Raw genomic sequence first — 6,970 nt, 5'->3', positions numbered from 1 at the left:
ATGATTTCAAACACAGGCCCTTCCTCCAGCTTGTCGCCTGCACACACACACATACACACCTATCTCCCTCTACAGAAACCTCACAGTGACAAATAAACTTTTGTCCTGAAACATATTGCAGTGTAGAAATAGATGTTTACAACAAATGGCATTTAAAATCAGTTGTGCTTGTCAATAAAAAGTAAATGGGTTCCAAGCAGAATGATAGCCGTTTGGGTTGTATGTGTACGACCCAAGAAGTGTAAAGAACTGTGGCCAAAATCAGTCGGCTGCTCTTCCCTATATCCTGTCTTGAATATGTGCTGTTGGGCCTGCGCACGATCTTGGCTTCTGGATTGAAGGGAAGACATTTAAATAAAGTCTGCTCTTTGCACAAAGGGTGAGTGAGTGTTGTTTCCAGGTACAAGGATTTGTTTCTAGGACAGGAACCATCACTAGTCTCTCTTGGGCTCCAATACTCCCCCTCTGGGGGCTTAGGGGTCTTCTCTGTACAGCAGGGCCCTGTGAGACATGCAGAACCCCGAGAGCTCTTTGCAGGGGTTCCTGAGTTACGCCCCTTAGATGCTTCAGATTACATCTGCTCAATGGCGGTCCCCAGAAGACATGTCCACATCCTAACACCGAGGACCTGTGAACGTGACCTTATTTGGAAAAAAGATCTTTGAAGAGGAAATTAATTTAAGGACCTTGGGATGAGGTCATCCTGGATTACCCAAGTGGGCCCTAAATCCAACGACAAGCGTCTTAGAAGAGACACAGAGGAGAGACTCAGGCTCCCAGAGGCGAGGCCCTGTGAATCCCTCAGCAGCAACAAGAGTGCTGACAGCCTCCTGAAGCTGGAAGAGGCAAAGAGGGAACCTCCAGAAGGAGCCCAGCCCTGTTGACACCCTGATTTGAAACTTCTGGCTTCCAGAACTGTGAGAGAACAAATTCTTGTTTTAAGCCACCTATTTTGTGGTAATTTGCTATGGTAGCTGTTCGAGAAACAAATGCAAATAGTTTTACATGAACACAACTCGGCGAGGCACGTGTTCACTTTCCAAGCACACGTCGGCTTCCTCTAAAGGTTTCCAAAGCAAGACGAGCCCCAGTCTGTTAGAGCACTGGGAAGAGGTGCCTGAGGAACTGGCTGAACAAATCCCTCTGGCTACTGAGAGTGTTTGTACCTTTACTGAATGTTCCCTTTGGTGAGTCATTCTGTTGGTAAGACATTCACTCCCATTGAAAGATTCTTGAACATCTCATGAACATTCCATGTCAGGGGCCAACAGGTACTCTGGACCTAAATCCAGTTCATCCCAGGAGATCATCACACAGTTATTTGCCTTAGAAAATAGTCTTATAACAACCACCTCTCCGCTCCGGGAGTGCATACTGGCTCTGAGGCTGGTCCAAGCCCAACTACCCACGGGCCCTTCCAAGCGACCTGATCCTTCTCTGGCAGCCTGGTTAATTTATCCCACCACACCCCCAGAGCATCTTTCTCCAGTCCCACAGCCTCCCTCACATCCCTGCCACCAGCACCCCAATGGAGAATATGGAGGCCACCAGGTGTGAGCTTCCGCAATTCCCCATCGGCCACCTCTACCTAGTGAACTGTCATCCCTTCTCCCCTTCTTGCCAGAGAAACGTCCCCCTCTCCCACTTGAACCTAGCCTCCCTCCCGGGTTCTGGGACCCAGCTCCTCCTTTCTTGTCAGGACCTTTGCTTGACCTCAGCCAGTACTATACCCTCTCTCTCTCAGTAGTGCTTCCTCTGGGGTATAAACATGACTGACAGACACTTTCTCACATGGAGAAATGGCCCATGCCAAGGGCATGACAGGCCACCCACAGAAGAAGAAAGCAGAAAGACCAAGAGCATATGAACTGACCCTCAGCATCACCAGAAGCAGGGGAACTCACATCAGATCGCCCTCGCGGTACCCATGGCTGGTAAACAATGTTAATTATAGCTTCCTTTGGTACAGGAAATGGAAAGAACCTAGATGTACCTCAGATGAGAACAAGTATGTACACTCAGGCACAGTCACACAATGTGAACCATCTGTGAAGTCCAGCAGGGCTGCGCTTAGCTCGAGGGCATGTATAGGACAATGTGGAGGGCCAGCCCCGGTTTGCCGACCAACACATGCTTGGGGAAGGTTACTTTCTTTCATCTTACTGAGAAATGGTGCAAAGGTTGTAGCCAAGTTCAAGGACAAAGTGGGTGGCTAGGGTTCCTTTTTACCTGTTCTGTTCTTCAAAGGAGCCCACACGATCCACAGGCTCAGCAGCTGTCAGAGTGAGGGGTCTGCCAGGCTAGGGGAGGCCAGATCCTAGTGCTCACTGCCTCGTGTGTGTGTGTGTGTGTGCGCGTGTGTGTGTGTGTGAACACATGTGTACACACAGGCTTTGGAGGAAGGATACCCCAGCACTTAAAGGCCACTCTATTACTTGTCATAAATATGTACCAAATATGGAAACCTGTCAGGATCTGACTGAGTTGACAATGGGGCCGATGGTATGGAATATTTATCAGTGCTTTTCTGCATTATGTAACATTTCATTTCAAAAATCAGTCCCTGGGCCCTGTCAACTTTCCATTTGCCACCCCAAGCAGAAGTTAGTAACTACAAGAACTTACAAAATTAGGAACCTTTGTATACTGACCACATTCATACTTCCTGTAACCCTATCTCTCGTTGCAGATGTTATCAAAATGGTTTTGGAAACAGGAGAGTCTTGTGCGTATGCTTTGGCATCAGAAGAAGGGACAGAGAGTTGGGAGCCCACACCCTGCTCTGCAGCCAAGCTTGGAGAAGGAGGCTCCCAGGGGAAGGGGGACTGAATGCCAGAGACCTGCAGTGACAGAGCAGCCTGCACCCACCACAGCTGGGGGCGGGGCGGGAGCTACAGCTGCCCCGGGGAGCAGAGCAGAAGGGCCCTGAACTACTGCTTGCGGACAGAGCTAGCCGCTGCCCAATCTCATGCTTCTAGGTGCACATTAACTTCAAATCAAGATAGATATTAGATTTCCCATATAATAAGTTAAAAAAAAAAAAATCATAGCTCCAAGAAGTGAAGCGGCTCACCCAAGCTCGCCAACCTGCACGGGATTCTGGCCCGTCTACACGGCGCAGCCATTCCTCATCCTACCCCGCGCTGCCGGGCACCAGCAGCAGCAGGTGGCCCGTGATGGCACAGGCTTTGGCCTTGGTTTATTGTGTTGGGTATTTGACCTTTTTAGAGAGAGGATCTATAGCTTTCATCAGCTGTGAGCCAAAAAAAGATTACGTAAGAATTCCAAAAGTCTGTTAACAATGAAAATAATACTAACAGTAATTTTCAAGAAATATATCTTCTGGGGCAAAGGCTACACTAAGACTCAACTGTGGGGAGAAACTCAGTCTGTCCCTGGCTTTGTCCCTTCTCAGCTTTGCTCTTTCCCATCCCCTCCACAGGCAGCGATCCTTTCTGAAATCTAAACCTGAGACCAGCCCCCAGCTGGTGTCCCTTCATTCCTGAGTGTGTAGTGACCCCTTGTGGCCATTCCTTGGTGTAGCCATTTGCTGATTCTACCTCTTCATCGTTTAAAAAAAATCAGCAGATTGATTTCTCTGTTAGAAGTTTTGCTTTTGTGCCACCGAGGAGAGGTGGCAGAAGCAGCACCGACTGGCAAGAGGTATGCTGAACTTGCCAGGACAAACATCCTTCTGGTGCACTGACCATGGAACCTTTGGCTCAGGAAGTGGGCTAGGAGTGTCCCCTTAAAGCAGTATTTGGGGGACAGCAACACAGGCATCAGGACAGCTAACCTTAAGGTCTACTTCTGCATTCTCTGTCCCCTCCTACCTTCCCCATCCTCTTCCCCGCAACAAGGCCGTTCAATCTTAGAGAAAAGATATAGGCAGAGTGAGACCAACAAAACTGTTTCGGTGTAACCTCAAGACTCAAGAGGTGGAAATGAGGGCCTACTTTGTGAGAGTTGGGAAGGTCCATAGGGGTTATCTAAGCCACCCAGTGATTGTAGAGATGAAAGTGAGGGCCAGAAGTTGAGGGGGGTCTCTTTTCAAAGCCACCCAGCAAGGAATCGCATATAACCACTATTAATATATGTCGCCACAGTGGCCTAAACAAGGTAGGGATTGTTTTCTCTCACATTACCCAAAGTCCCTCAGAGGTAAGTGGGCCAGGGCTGCTGAGGTGGCCCCACAGTGTCATCTCAGACCTCAACTCCTCTGCCTTCTACTTCATCAATCCTGAAGCACAACTTCTATCCACAAGGTTATGTCACAATCACAACATGGCTGCTGAGCCCAATCAATCAATTCTGAGTTCTAGGCAGAAAAAGGAAAGATGGAGCAAGGTCAAAAGCTGATTTGCCAAAGTTGTAGGCCTCCTTTTAAGTAACTTTTCCTATTTTTCAATAACTTCCCTTATCTTTTATTGGCCATGCCTATCTGTAAAGGGAGCTTGGAACTATAGCTCTGTAAGCTGGCATATTCTTAAGAAAGAAGGGAGAGAATGACGATATCAACAACTAGAAGCCACATCTGTAACTAGCAGTGATAATAACAGCTACTTTGTCTTCAGTGCCTACTGTTTACCTGCACTGTCTCATTTATCTTCATAATAACCCTGCCAGCTAGTCCATTATTCCCATTTCGCAGGTGAGGGAAAATAAAGCTTAGTGAGCTCGTTACCTGCACTACAGCTAGAGAATGATGGAGACAAAATCTGAACCTAGACTGACTCCAAATTCCGTGGTCTTACCATTATAGCATCAATCGACAGAGGAGAACCATAGGACTCACTCAGGGATTTTGCGTCATGGGCAACTTTCAAAGCTGCTCCCCTGGCAGAGTTATCTTTGATTCTGACTTGCAAATAGAAAGAAACAACACTAAAAACATTCTCTTGGAGAAGAAGGGTGCTGCTGCTGCTAACTGCTGAGAAGGGCAGGGCATTAAACAGAACAACCTGAGTCTAAATAAACAAGTTTGCCAAGTGCGTTTCACCCAGACCTTTCATCCTTCTGCCCTGCTGCTGACTTTGTGAGTGCGAGTGAAACCTTCCACATGACTCTGGAAGGTTTAACATCCCATCAGTCTGTCCTCCTTTACTATTTAGACAGTTGGGTCCAGAATCTTTAAAAATCATGTAAATATATAAAACACATAAATCCTTTTGCTTTGTAAAAAAGTTCTTGGGTTCATAAAAAGAACTCACTCCGGGGTTCTTTTAACTGGAGGTCTCCAGAATTAAGTATAAAATCACTTTAAGTATTAACTAGTTCACTAAATAGCCCAAAGCCAGAGAAACTTAAAACTAGGTTGTGTGACATACTGCCAGCTGAAGATCAACTGGGAGTCACTACATGTCACAGTGTAGATCAGTGTGGATGGAACGACATTTGTAACCAGAGTTGTCCAGCTCACCTCTCCCCTTAGAAGTTCAGCTCTATCTGGGCTTTCTGATAATGAGTAGAAATGTCCAGTGGAGCACTTTGCTGCACCATCAATTGCCTGCCCAATGGTGATTGTGCTTTGTTCTCTTGAAGCCATTTGTCATGGGATCTCGGCTAAGGCTTTATCATATTGATGAAAAGGACAAAAAGCTTTGTTGAAAATTTTATTATTTTGGAAAACCACCCATTGGGCATGGGCTGAGTGCCTGATGGGAACACCAACCGCCCCTCACACCCTGCACCTGTCCCTTGCAGTACTGCAGAGTGTCCCGCGGGTGGCACAAAACACCTCCTGTCCTTAGACTGTCAGGACACTCCAGGCATTCCCTTCCCCATTCCTTCCCTCTTTTCCTCCTTTCCGCCCTTCTCCCTCTCCCTTCTCTCTGTTCCTCTCTCTCTTCCTTTATTCATTGATTTGTTAAATATCTATGGAAGTCTAAAGCTGAGCTCTATGCAAGATCTACTTAATATTACATACATAATAAATACATAATAAATGCAAGAAATACTCCTGTGCTATGGGGAATTATGGCTGGGGTAAATATTTGTTCAGTATCTTTGTGAACACCAGTAAAAGAGTACAGCTCTGTCAGGATTGAAAGAGCAAAAATCATCTTGGACTGAAAAGACAAAAAAGCAGCCCTGCTGTTCACCAGGCCTGGAGGACATTCAGACAAAACCAGTTGCCAAGTCCACCGGCACCGCCTTTCTGCCAAGGTCAGGCTGCGGCAGGAAAACACCATCATGTCCACCTCTAAGTGACCGCTGCTTTCTTACCCCTGATGCCCCAGTCCCACTTCCATTTTTGACTAGGAACATCAAATGCAGAGCCACCTTGCTTCATGATGGTATCCAACCCAGAGGTGATCTGAACCCACTACTAATCCCGCCCCTGAAGCCACAGCCAGGACACCACTGCCCGCTTCCCTGAGACCCTCTTCAGATCTGGCAGCAGAACCTGGACCTTACAAAAGAGGCTTTGGTCCTCCCTCTCGGGATCAGCATTCCCCAGATCTGCCAGTGTCCTCCTGAGCAACCAACCAATGGGACTGTGAGACCACAGGGCGCCATGGCCCCTCCCCACTCTGATAGCTCTTGCCTCTCAGGCCAAGGATCTTCAAGTGTGTCTACTCTAATTACACACCTGGGGCCAGGGAAAGGATCACAGGGGTGTCAGAGAGCCAGTGGACCCACGGGGAGCTGGGTCTAAGCGGGACGCATTTGTTACTTGGTCCTCATACCCCACGGAATGCCAGGATGGCATTCCGTGTGCCTGGGTAACAACACAGACTTGGACCCTGTGTTCAAGAGACCTGGCAATGTGAAGTGTTCCTCTCTGCCTGGAGCACCGTTAGCTGAATGAATGGCTGAAGGTACCTCTGGATAAAAGGCCAGGGAAAACGGCAGTGTCACAGTCTCCTTCTTGCTGGGAGCTGGTCTCCATTCCTTGAGTTCTGGGTCTGAAACTGAGATATGGAAACTGAGCAAAGGAATGTGAATTTTTGTTGGTGGGGTGGCTCCC

The sequence above is a fragment of the Pteropus alecto genome, unplaced genomic scaffold (genome assembly GCF_000325575.1).
Source record: "Pteropus alecto unplaced genomic scaffold, ASM32557v1 scaffold186, whole genome shotgun sequence".
Classification (NCBI taxonomy): domain Eukaryota; kingdom Metazoa; phylum Chordata; class Mammalia; order Chiroptera; family Pteropodidae; genus Pteropus; species Pteropus alecto.
Note: the sequence above shows the minus strand (reverse complement) of the source record.